This window comes from Poromitra crassiceps (assembly GCF_964638095.1).
Source record: "Poromitra crassiceps genome assembly, chromosome: 3".
NCBI classification, from domain to species: Eukaryota; Metazoa; Chordata; class Actinopteri; order Beryciformes; family Melamphaidae; genus Poromitra; species Poromitra crassiceps.
Window position 1 is genome coordinate 77,679,921 of NC_139625.1, and position 13,897 is coordinate 77,693,817.

The window sequence follows — 13,897 nt, forward strand, 5'->3', positions numbered from 1 at the left end:
TCAGCTACAAACAAGCATTTTCTTGTCAAAACCTGAGAAAAGTTAAACTTTCAGAAAAGTGCTCATGGCGATGGATAAGAACGTTGTAGGCTAATCATTGAATTTACATTAATGTAACAGCGATCATAAAGGCAGTATGGATTATATCAGACATGTATTGTAAATATCTGCCATCTGGTAAGCTTTGCTTGTTCTACAACACTGTCTTGTTAGTACTGCTAGAAGTGCTAACGTTACGTTAAGTTCGAGGCCAGATTATCCACCGGGCCGATTGGGCCAGTGCCCGGGGGCCTCCGACATCTAGGGGCCTCCGAAACCCCACCAACCCCACTTTTAGACTGAAAAAAATGCCACTAGTTTGTGGATATTAGTGGGATTTTTCTAAAAAGGGCTTTAGACCAAAAAGTGGCCAAAAATCTTTATCAACATTTTTTTGATAACAAAAACATGTGTACTAGTGGGACTTTTCATGTAAAAAAGGTATAAGCAGCTAACTGGGCCATTGTTGTGGGGCGCGTTTCTTCCTCCAGTGCCTCAGTCAGTAGTATCCGTCTGGCTGTTGGAATAAGAGCCAAAATAATCCATATATTTTGAAGGAGGAGAAGACAGAAGTCCTGGAGCCCAGGTTGAGCCAAAGATAGACAGTTTTGCTGAGATTTGGAACTTTTTGTTTAGGACTTCAAACATAATCTATTGAATATTATGCCAGCAGTAACTGAGTGGTGGTTTTCAATTTGAAAAAGCTCATTGGAGCAGCTGGTTTGGAGTGTAAACCTGACAATTCTTAGGCCTTGTTGGCACCAGATTGAAAACCACTGATAGACCATTATGTGACACAACTCTCCATTGAAACCTATTCACCTTATTCACCACGCCCACTTTTTGTCTCTGCCGCGTTACACGCAACGTATTTGTTGCAACATTCAGAAGCTACACTGCAGCCAACTTCAGTTACATGTTCATAGCGTTACTGCTGCGAGGAGCCGATGGCTGTACCCGGTCAGCATTTAACGTTAGTTACAAAAGCACGCCAGCACAGTGTTTTCTCACTGCCAGTAGCCTAACTACAGTAGGGTTTGACAGATAGCTAGTCCGACCGGTGTCAGCACAGTCAGCGCTCCCGGTCCTCGCTGCTCGTTAAAGATTTGCAATAGGCGTTATTCTGATAAACTGGTCACATAATATGTTACGTTCTCACCCGAAAAATATTAAAACTTTAAAACAGTTTGGGGTTTTTTAGCTTGAAAACAGCTTTTTGGCAAGTCTAAAAATGACTACGGTAGGCGTGCTCTACTTCCGTGTTTAAAACCGGAAAGACGATTACGAAATGACGTCATGCAGAAGTGTCCTTGTATGGGCAAAGAATAAGGTGAATAGGCCTAGTTTTTGTTTGTTTGTTTGTTTTGTTTCCCCCAGTAAAATGGTATCCAGATCATACTGGGATAATTTATCTGGTCTGGAATGCTGTTTTGGAGCAAAATTCCACGCGTACGCGTGTGTGTGTGTGTGTGTGGGGGCGGGACTACTAGTCAATTTGGGATTTGGTTTGGCATGAAAAAGATTTTAGTATTGTTTTCAGCCTTCAGAAGCCCAACTGAAGTGCAGTGTGAAATATGCTTTCAGTTATATTAAAGCATACACATGCATACACATGTATATATACATATATATATACATGTATATATGCAGAGTTTAACACTAGAATGCTAGGGGGCACGGTGGCACAGTGGTAGTAGCACTGTCGCCTCACAGCAAGAAGGTCCTGGGTTCGATTCCCACCTGGGATGCTGTGGGCGCTGAGGGTGGGTCCCCATCCCCATATCCTCAGTGCCCACGGCCCAAAGGGCCCTTCTGTGTGGAGTTTGCATGTTCTCCCCAAAACACTAGAAGGCTGTTTTCACAATTGTCTGCTGAAAGTGAAAATGTTCTCTGAGCTCACTGAAAAGGCGATTTTCAACCAGCATGATTCATGGCATCATGAATACTGGAGTATTGAATGAATACTGTCCAGTATTCAGCAGTTAAAGCCACTTGCTGTGCTTGGCGTTATGCTGTAGATAACCCTGATTGGTTGCTTTGGAATGTTTAACCAGGCAGAAGGAAGTCGTTTTAAGGATTTTAACAAGATAATTAACCTTTTTTATGGGAAAAACCATCAGACACAAATTATTATTCAAAGTAGAGTATTTTATGTACATCTTAAAACATGACTTGGGGGGTGGGGGGGGGGGGCTTGGGGGGGGTTAAGTTTCTCCTCTGTGAAATCCAGGACTCAACATTTGTCAGTTTCAAAGGCCATTTGACTGAATTTACCAAGCCAATCTCCACATTTCGCTACATTTTAGTAAGAAAAACCCACTAATTTGCTAATTGAATAACCTTCCAGAAGCTGAGTGGCCTTTGGTTAACTGATGACACAATTAAAGAATGGAGTTTCTTTGGTAAATCGTGTTTTAGCGGCGGGTGAAGAACGCGGCGCGCCATGTTCCGCGGTGCTACGGGACGCCATTACGCTCCTCCGGTCACCGTCTCTCAACTCTTAATGGACATTAAACACGGAAGACGAAGAAATACACCAGCACAATTGGGTTAGCGGGCACTTACTGGCTGCAAACCACCGCCCATACATTTGCCTAAGAACACATAACTGTCACAACATTACATGTCATTATTGAGCAGATCGTATGGATTCCACTTATTGTTGCTTAATGGCCTCTTAAAAAAACATGGTTAGCGCGGTATTTTAAGATAAAACCGAGGAGGATGTTGGGGGTATCGTCTTCTTGCCCCCGACCCCCCACCCCCCGCCTCCACACACACACACACACACACACACACACACACACACACACACACACACACACACACACACACACACACACACACACACACACACACACACACACACACACACACACACACACACACACACACACACACACACACACATCCTCTACCAGCGAGGGAAGAAGTATCTTTGAAGTAAAAGTAGAATACCACAGTGTAAAAAATACTCTGTTACAAGTAAAAGTACTGCATTCATATATATATATATGTACTGTAGTAACTTACATTTACAAAAAAGTAGTGGAGTCAAAAGTGCAATATTTCCATCCGAATTGTAGTGGAGTAATACTCAAGTAAAGTACAAGTAAGCTACCTCAAAATAGTGTACAGTACAGTATTCAAGTAAATGTGATTTACTTTCTATACGTATTTTCCACAGCTGCCCCCCCCCCCACCACACACACACACACACACCCACACACACTCACCACTCTCTACTTCTAGTGAAAAGCAAGAATCTTGCTTATTCAATTACCTTTCAAACCTCAATTTCCGTTTGCAATCTGCTTGTTAAGGCTGGCGACTTGAAGGGCAGCCATTAATGACACACACACACACACACACACACACACACATCACACACACACACACACACACACACACGTCACACACACACACACACACACACACACACACACACACACACACACACACACACGTCACACACACACACACACACACACACACACACACACACACACACACACACACACACACACACACACACGTCACACACACACACACACACACACACACAAAAGGGGTACTGTCATCTGGGCTTCTTCGTGTCCAAGGAGGGCCCATCTCAACCGCAGCCAGGAGGAGCTGCAGCCAAGACAGCTGCAGCTCAGTAGTGGGGGGAAGCTGCCCCCTGCTGGCCGAGAGAGGGGATGCAACGGTGTGAACGGGTTTCACTCCAAAACCATCAACCCAGAAAAACAGGAATGTCTGCATTCATATACAAACACAACACGCTCCCTTCTTTCATGATTTGAAATAAAAGGCAGAGCTTATTTCTCTATGCACACAGAGCTTATTTCTCTATGCACACGGAGCTTATTTCTCTCACATTTTGTGCACAAATGTGTTTAAATGTGCTGTTTAAATTGCCAAGATAATCCATCCACCTGACAGGTGTGGCATATCAAGATGCTGACTAAACAGCATGATTATTGCACATGGCTTCTTACAATAGATCCTTTTCACAGCAGCCATTTTGCTCGACTTCACCACTACTGCATGGGTTGTAGCTGCTGCGGTAGTGGGCCAATCACACTTCACATTAAATCGAAAAACACTTGCAGTGATTGGCTGCGAGCAAAACCATAAAAAAAAAATCTAGGTTTGTGTACAAAAAGGATGGAATGCAGGTATTGTTTTTAACTCGAAACGTTTTGATAAAATACTTGATACTGGGTTACCGGTATTTTGGTAGATAGTAACCTTAAAGGAGTGGTTCTTTTTTGGCTTCAGTAGGCTACCCCTTTCCCTGATTTCTGAATTCAAGTACCCCGCCCTTTACCCGACTACAGCATTTTGCTTAGAAAATTGAAAGAGAAAACTATTGCAATGAATGAATGATAACCCACCTTTTGAAGAACATAACATTACAAAATAAGAAATGGAGCGACTGCCTCCTGAGCAGATTTATTTTAATGTTTCATTTATTTTCACGTTTTATTCTTACATTTTTCCTAAAGATATCAAGTACCGTTACCCAGCCCTATCGTGTTAAGTGACAAAAATGTACATACTTTGGTACAAAAAGGTATGTGTACACTGTTAGGCTACCCTCATTTCCGACACTGTTGGTTGCTTAAAATCTCACACCTCTTATCTCACACCTCCTCCTTTCACTTAATCAATCATTTGTTTTTGCCTATTTTCAAGTTATGATGCTTCTGCAACTTCTTATCTCTTAAGATAGGCTACGGTTTTCTAAAGTTAGGAAACGTGATTATACAATGCCAAATACAATAAATATCAAATGAGATCACATGTTGAGACTTTTCTGTAATGTAGAATGTAAAATTTCTGTCATGTTCATCCAGAAGTTTATTTAGCTGTTGAAATAATTTGGGATGTTTTGGGGGATTTCATGGCACCACCCCCTTTGCCAATCTGGGAAGAGTTGTAGACTAGCATGCTTCAATGATACATGTGCAGTCACCAGCTGCTTCTTCTCACCTGACAGCGAGGAGTGTCACCGGGACGTAACGCGTGTGAGGATCACGCTATTCCCCCCAGTTCCCCTCACCCCCCGAAAACCGACCAGAGGAGGCACTATAGTGCAGCGACCAGGACACATACCCTTAATCTGGCAGACACGGCCAATTGTGCCTGTATGGACCATCGACCTATATAAGATGGACGCAATTCCATGGTCCCATAAGTGAAGCCGCTGCATGTTAGATCGCCGCCCTGACGGCTGAATCCAGTATTAGGTCACAAGGCCCGCCTCCCCATGTTAGTGGATGGGAAAATCACAACCGAAATAATCACAGTATACGTCAGATAATTTTTTTCCAAAGGTGGTTTGTATCATTTTAGATAGTCATTATCATGCTAATGCCTGTGCAAGTGGTCATTTTTCTGATCAGTTTGTTTTTAAGTAGTTATTTGACATATAAAAAGGGATAAAAATGGATGATTGACAGCTGTGGCAGCCAGTCTCAAGCCGTCATTGGCTGGACAGGGTCTGCACATAATAGATCTATTCGTCACAGACAAGACACACGGCTTTATGTTATCTAATGCTGCCTGGAGGTCGGTGGCTCATGTTGGCTGTGCTGGCTACAGACATCAATGGACCCCAATAAAAAGAACATTGTTTTGAGGAATGAAAACAAATGTTTTGTGCACGAGGAATTAACGTTGGTTGGGGACTGAAGTAAGTTCAGAAAATATGTGTTTTATGAGTTACTCCAGCTACGTTATAAGTAGGCTACACAATGGTTTTAACATGCAAGCTAGCATTAGCTGCTTGCATGTCGGCTGTTTTTCATATTACTATAACTTAACAACCGATAACGATAGCTGGAATAACACAATAATAGACACATATTTTCAGAGCTGACCAGGTTGTCCAACTGACAGGAAATGTGTTTTATAACGTTAACTCCCGTCCCGGGTATAAGATGAGATGAGGGCGGCCTAGTAATACACAACCACCATTAGCTCATCGCTAACGGGTTAGCATGACATACACAATGGTTTTAACATGCAAGCTAGCATTAGCTGCTTGCTAATCGGCTGTTTTTCATATTACTATAACTTAACAACCGATAACGATAGCTGAAATAACACAATAATAGACACATATTTTCAGAACTGACCAGGTTGTCCAACTGACAGGAAATGTGTTTTATAACGTGTTTTATAACGTTAACTCCCGTCCCGGGTATAAGATGAGATGAGGGCGGCCTAGTAGTACACAACCACCATTAGCTCATCGCTAACGGGTTAGCATGACATACAAACAGACGTTTTATTTCTTGTAGGCTATTAAAGCAACAAACGTTTTTATATGCATATCTGGGGGAAATGCTTTGACTGTGGGGATGTTCGTTCTTCATAAGCTCCTCTCTTAGTAACGATATACCAGGCAATAGACCAGGCAGCCTGGCTCAGGTCTAGGCTAACGCGGGTACAACAATGTAGCCTCACGGTTACATTTGTTAAACCAACATTTGCACCAAAAGAAATGTAATCATAAAGTTAATCAAAATGCCACGGAAACATTAGGCTAATCAACACAGAGCTGTTCATCCGAGAATTTCCCCCAGTGAGAGGCTGAGCCAAGCAGCCCTGGCTCCTCTTGCGGGCTGAGAGCAGCCCGGAGGTCTGACTTATCTGGCTGATACAACCATTGACAGTACAACTCAATCTCCGACAACGGAGAACGTTACAGGCTGCAGTACCCACAACACCAGCAAACAACGTTGCGTAAAGCGTCAAGGTTAGATTTGTAACACCAACATTTGCTCCAAAAGGAATTAAATCATAAAGTTAATCAAAATGCCACGAAAACATTAGGCTAGACACAGCAATCCCCCCAGTGAGGCTGTTGTGTTGACTGAGGCCTGCCTCCACTGCCTGCGCTGAGAGCGCTGAGAGCACAGCAGCAGCCCGGAGGTCTGAATCTCCGACAACCAAAATCAGATTTTCGTACAGGCGTCATTTTGATAAACTGATCTCATAGTGGGAATCTTCCTGGTTACTTTTGGCGAGACAAAAAATATTACAACTTAAAGTGTAATATTTACAGAGCTAGACTGTATAAATACACAACGCACTGTGCGCATTCTAGAAACAGCAGCTCTACATAAGAAAGTTCAGAGGGGCGTGGAGCTCTCACAGGTTCTCAATCAAAGGCGCTACTGCGCATGCTCTGGTTCACTGATCTGGCCGGATTTTGGCTTCAATACACATACAGGGCGGAGATACGGACGCTCTCTCCATTCATATTATAACTCAATGGTATGGACGCCCGACCAAGCTGGACACAGGGGCTCCTTAACCTGCGACCCTCGTAGGCAGGGAATCTACCACTGCACAATTCCGGCGGACCAATGTTAAAATATAAAACACAATTCAGGATTATAAAGCTTCTTAATTGCTGTTTTTGTTACATGATTCAACTACAGAGCAGGAATATGAGGATTTGCTACCGGAAACGTCTAGGGCCTATAAACTTGGATAACAGACTTGAGGTAGAGGAGGCGTGCGTGCGTGCGTGCGTGTGATAGGGGTTGCATGACTCCATGATTATTTTTCAAGTTGGCCTTTCTACCAATAAAGTCGAGTCAACAGCGATTAATCGCCGTGTAAGGCAAAGCTGGTATAAAGAAAAAGTAAATAAAAAAAAAGCCTTGGGGTTTAGTTCAGTCCCAACAACACGTAGCATAATGTTTATTTAAACGGAAACGGTGGTGCATTGAATCATGCCAGGAAACATGACTGTCAACCTGTGTACGGCTAACAAAATGGTGCACCTTGTTTTCATATGATTGAACACACGACGCCAGCCGATCTGCAATGTTAGCCGCTCACAACAATAAAAGCACTCCAATAGCGAGAAAAACAATGGACGTGCGAAGCCACATTATAGTAAGGCTGCCCATCCAAGCCAAATAACGTAGCTTACTACTTTGATTACCAAATACATTTAGAAAAAGTAAATATATAGTAATTAGTTAAAAAGATACAAGATGAGACAGCCGCAGCGCCGCCTGCTATTGGTCTGTGATTGGCGAGTTGCGAGATCATTGGACAAGTGACCTGTCAATCATGCCCCAAAGCATTTTCTGCTTTATCGCCTATATTTGACTCTAAATGGGGCCATAATTGACAAAATTAACATCCTGCAAACTAGCGATTGAGACCATCAACTCAGGAAAGTGTTTACTGAGGTCATAAATCAAGTGAGAAGTATGATCATTTTCCCATTCACTTCAATACAATCTGAGTGCTTTTTGCAGCCAGTGGAGTCGCCCCCTGCTGCCACTTAGATGCATTTTGGCTTCGTTTTTCAGCCTTGGAGGTTGCCACTTGGTGTGAGCAGATCTCTTTCAAAGATGTCAAAGTTAAGGTGCATTTGGATTAAATCGCCTTGATGAGCATCTTATTTAACTGTAGTATCCAAAACATCTTAATAAGTGATGTGCTGCTTCTTCCCTTTTTAATCTGTATTTATGTCTTTTGATATCTGCAAAACATTTGGTCTATAGACATCCATCAGTCAGCATCTACTCTACAAGTGTTGACCTTCTTCCAGCTATAAGCCCTGAAGTGACCCTCTGTCTCTTCCTAAAGTCACATCAACTGTTCTCATTTGTCTGTGGAAGACTATGCAGGTGTAACATTTTATCCCCAAAAGAGCCCATATCTCATTCTGGAATGGAAATCTTTCCAGAGATTTATTTATTTATTTATTTGGCAGCTTCTCAAGCATGATTCATGAAAGGCCAGTAGAGGGCTAATTGTTCAAATTAATTTGCATAAACAACTAAGCAAGAGATAACAGAATTACATCTGCACTTCCCTGGCACGGGTTCAACAGCCTCGACAGCCAGCCAGCTGATTCAAGACAGCATCCCTGCCACAAATTAAAAGCCACAAAACATTCATTAATAGACTTTTTTGTCACGTTAATTTGCACCAAAAAGGTTTAAGAAGAGCAATAGGGGTGGGGGGGTTATTTGGGGGTTAGTGGGGGGGGGGGGGGTTGGGGACACAGCACAGAGAAGCAGGCGCTGTGCATAATTAAAATAAATTAGTTGGATGCAACATTCTGATTTTTTTTCTTAAGGTGTGGGTTAAAAATTTCAAAAAAGGAGGAGGGAAGTGACGTTCCTGACAAGCCTATTAATCACCGCGGTAATGCAAAAAATACAAACACAACATACAGTACATGAGGACATAGGACATTGCAGCAACATCAACAACCAACCAAGGAAAAATAATCTGTTCATTAACTCATTGAGTGCCAGCCACTTTTGGAGAACGGATGCTCCCAGTGCCAGAGTTTCAGAGCGTTTTCAGTGATTTCTCGAGGCCCACAGAATATTGTGTGATATTACTATGTAAACACTGAACACGCACAAAGAACGATGAGACTCTATTCTATCATCTGCAAAAAAAAGTTTATTGATCCCATTTTCCGTTCTTTAGTTATGAGCCGGAGAAGATAGCTTGATTCATCCAAAAACAGCAATTTTTTTCTAGAAGCTGAGATAATTGGCCTTTTGTGAAATTAAACATTTCAAGCACATCACTGACTCTGAAGCTAATCTTTTCTAATGTAGTCACACCTCAAAAATAATTTCCTTCAATAAAACAGTGAAGGCCAGGGAATTCTGTTTGGCAGAATAATATTTTTTAGCTACAACCAGCAGCGCTGGCCCCTGCGTGCGCTGCTGGTTGCAGCTTCTTGCTGGTCTTGATTTGCTGCTGGTGGGCATCGGATATTCTGGCTTGCGTTTGTCAATCCTGTCCTGCTGCCTGGGTCTGTCTGGGTGTTGCGTGCTCCTCTGCGTGCCCCCCCCCCGCCCCGCCCCGCCCCGCCTCGCCTCAACTGCACACTCCTCCTCCTGTCTGTGGTGGCTCTCTGCTGAGTTTGCTGTGCGCACAGTGAAGGGTGCTCGACATCCTGCTTTTTTACAGCGTTCCGCGTGTGTTTGTCACCGGCAACGATGCTTCCAGTTGAGAATAATAACAACTCCACGGTGTGGATGTGCGGATGTGCTGTCGCAACCGACACGGAGCGGCTCAATTGTGGGAGCAGATTGGCTGCTGCAGGCACAGCTGCAGTAACGTGCTTCAGCATATCGATGCATACGGATGCGATGCGATTTCCGTTTCCATAACGACTTCTTCTTTGTTTTTTCCTTGCCTTTCTGTTATGTGGAGAGCACTGTCGCCACCTAAGGGTTCTGTAAAATAGGTTAGACACATCCAATAGCTATAATATTTGTACAGGAGAGGCAGAAGGCTTTGATCGACGCCCCACCGTCAAAAAACGCAATTGACGAACATGTCCGTCCTTGGCACTCTACGTTACTATTTGAAATGACGAACATGTCCGTCCATGGCACTCAATGAGTTAAAAAGTTAAAAAGTCAGAAACGGGTTGTTTCTCACTTGTATGATCTTATCACAAATTATAACTTGTCTCAAAATGTGTCCGTAAAACAACAGTGGGAAAAGGATTTGAATTATGAGTTTCAGGATGACGAGTGGGATCAAATCCTGTGCAGAATTCACTCTTCCTCCATTTGTGCCCGTCACAGTTTTATTCAACTTAAGCTCATTCATCGAATTATACTGGACTAAAGTTAGACTGTCTCAATTGAATCCCGCCCTTGACCCCTTATGTGATAGATGCAAGCAGGTTCCAGCTACTGACACACATGTTTTGGTTTTGCCCCAATTAATTTTTCTTTTGGAAGTCAATTTTTGATTCCATTTCTACAGTATTAAAAATAACCGTTGAACCCTCCCCGTTCATTGCACTCTTTGGCCTTCCACCCAAAAACACCTTCCTTTCTAACCCCCAGAAAGATGCTCTGGCCTTTTCAATGTTAATAGCCAAGCGGCTGATTCTTACGGGATAGAAATCCACTCCACCACCCTCTCATGTACAGTGGATGAGAGACCTAATGAGCTAGCCTGGGTAAACCCAGCCCCCACGTGACCTGCTCTCAGACCTGCTCTCAGTCACTAGGGTCTGGCGGACGAGCCATTCAAACCGGTTTCTGGGATGAGGCGCAGACTAGTGACTGAGAGCAGGTCTGAGAGCAGGTCACGTGGGGGCTAGGTTTACCCAGGCTACTAATGAGCTGCTTGCATCTTGAAAAGATCAGATATACTAGACCAGAGGTTCTCTCAAATGTTTTTCAGCCAAGGACCCCTTACAAGATAGAAAATATACCGGGGCCCCCTCATTCTGATTTGTAATTTTGGGCTAAGCTTAATTGTTTCCACGGTAACTTGCTTGACTTTTAAATTGATAGGTTTGTTAGATTAGAATGTAATCCATGAACCATTTTAGATTTAAAGCATACAATATTTTCATTGAACTATGAAGCTTTTACAAAAAAGTGTTTATTTTTATTTTCCTGAAAATTTTTGGCGGACCCCCTGGCAAAGTGCCATGGACCCCTGGGGGTCCCCGGACCCACTAGACAAAACAGATACACTAGACAAAACAAGGCTTTTTTCCTCTGTCCCTGCTAGTGACCTCACTGCCACAGTGGCTCCTCCCCTAGTCAAAGTTCCTAGTCAAAAGTCACAGTAAATCAGTGGTTCCCAACCTTAGGGTCGCGACCATAAGTGGGGTCGCCTGGAATTCAAATAGGGTCGCCGAAAACGACATTTCACCTAACTATGGATTGATATTTCATCTCGTGGTGAGTACCCGAAGCACAACATGTATGTTGACGCTATCAGATGTGTGCTTTTGGTTATTTTGAACGGGTGTACCATTGGCGTCCATTATATGGCGATACTTATTAACTTCACGACTGTAGCTACTGTATACTGCTCGGACAGTGACGGTAAAGGCATGGTGTACCTTGGTTATGTGTGGGGGATATGGCAAATGACCGAAACTTGCGAGAAAGTGGCGTATCCCTTTAAGTTTTTATTTTAATTTTTTATAAATATTTCCCCCCCCATTAGTGCTAACGTAATTTATTTATCCTGGTTGCTACTCCACCCTCTGCCGATCTGGGGAGAGCCGAAACTGGCTCCATGCTTCCTCCGAGACATGGGCAGTTAGCCAGCCGCTTCTTTTCACCTGACAGAGGAAGCTTCACCAGTAGGACATAGCACGTGGGAGGTTCACGCTATTCCAACCAGTTCCCCTCCCTCTGAACAGGCGCTCTGAACAGGCGCCCTTAACGACCAGAGGAGGAACCACATTAGCAACCAGGATATTGCATGTTTTGGTGAAGGGGGTTCCTATATGAAGGAAACCCCCGGGAGGCACGGGGAGAACATGCAAACTCCACACAGAAAGGCCCTTTTGATGACCCCACCCGGGCGGTGGGCACTCGAGGACATGCGGACGGGCACACATTCCTTCAGCGTTCACATCGTCCCAAGTGGGAATCGAACCCAGGACCTTCGAGCTGTGGGGCGACAGCACTTACCACTGCACCACCACAGCTTAGACAGTGAAATTCACGCCCACAGAACATGGACAAAGGAAGTTCACAGCCTGGGCTGAGGTGTACCTATTATTTTTAACCTTGGTGAGCCAATCTCCGCCCACAGGGGAGAAGAGCAAACTCTTCTGGTCAGAGCCAAGATTGACCGTGCCTTGTGCAAGACTGGTCTGTCATAGATGTCTGCTAAGGAGAGCTGCTGCGTGCCGAATATTTTTCTGGCTACTTTGATGATTTTTGTTAAGATTCCCATGTAAGAAATTAAACAAAAGGTTAAAATAGACTGGATAAAAGAAAACCATCAAGGTCTTGTCCACATTAAAAGTGGGAGTTCTACAGTATACTGTACCTGCATGCTGAGAAATGAGGAAAAAGGGGTGACGCCAAGTGACGCCAAGGGGTCCTGACCAAGGAAGGTAGTCCATGTGCTGTCTTCTTCCAAAAAGCCTGTTTTTGGGTCAGTGGGTCAGTGGGTCAGTCAGTGGGTGGAGCAAAGCACCAACACTGTCAGAAATGCAGGTGTCATACGGGGTCACCATACAAATATGCAATCCTATGTGTTTAATGCATTTGGGGGAGTAGATGATGACATAATTAAAATTTGTGGGTGAACTGTTCCTTTAATTCTTGGTTATTGGATGGTGGATGATGGCATAAATGTGTCATAAACCACTGATGCTGTCAGTCCCACTGATGACATCATCAGTGATGTTATAAGTGATGATGTCATCAGTGATGATGTCATCAGTGATGTTATAAGTGATGATGTCATCAGTGATGATGTCATAGTGGGATAGACAGCAAAACAAACAGACAGACAGAGCCCTAGCTCCCATTGATATACTAAAGACACTGATGACATCACAGTTGCTCCGCCCAGGGGCGGTTCTAGGCCGTTTTTGGGTGGGCTTTAGCCCACCCAAAAATAGTCTCAGCCCACCCAAAAAAATAGAGGCAAATTTTTTTTTTTTTTTTTTTTTTTTTTTTTTCCCTCTCCAAATCCATGGTGGTCATTAGTAGCAGTTTCTGACTACACTCAATGCGCTGTGTGCGTGTTTCCCCCCCCCCCTCTATGTTCTTAGGGTGGGCTGAGACAAACATTTAGGGGGGTTCAGCCCACCCGAAAAGTTTCTAGAACCGCGGCTGCGCAGGCGCTCCCTCCTCCATCTATCTGCCTAATCCCACATCACTTCACACAGGTCACACACAGTACAGCAGCGAAGTGGTCCTCCACAGTCCACACAATCGTTCTCCCCACTCATGATCAATGAAACTGTGAGGTGAGCATTGAGCAGTCAGAGTCGTTAGTAGTTACTTAATTAGCGCATATTGATATGCAAATTAGCGCGTAACGTTGTTTCGTAGGCTAAACAAAAGAACTT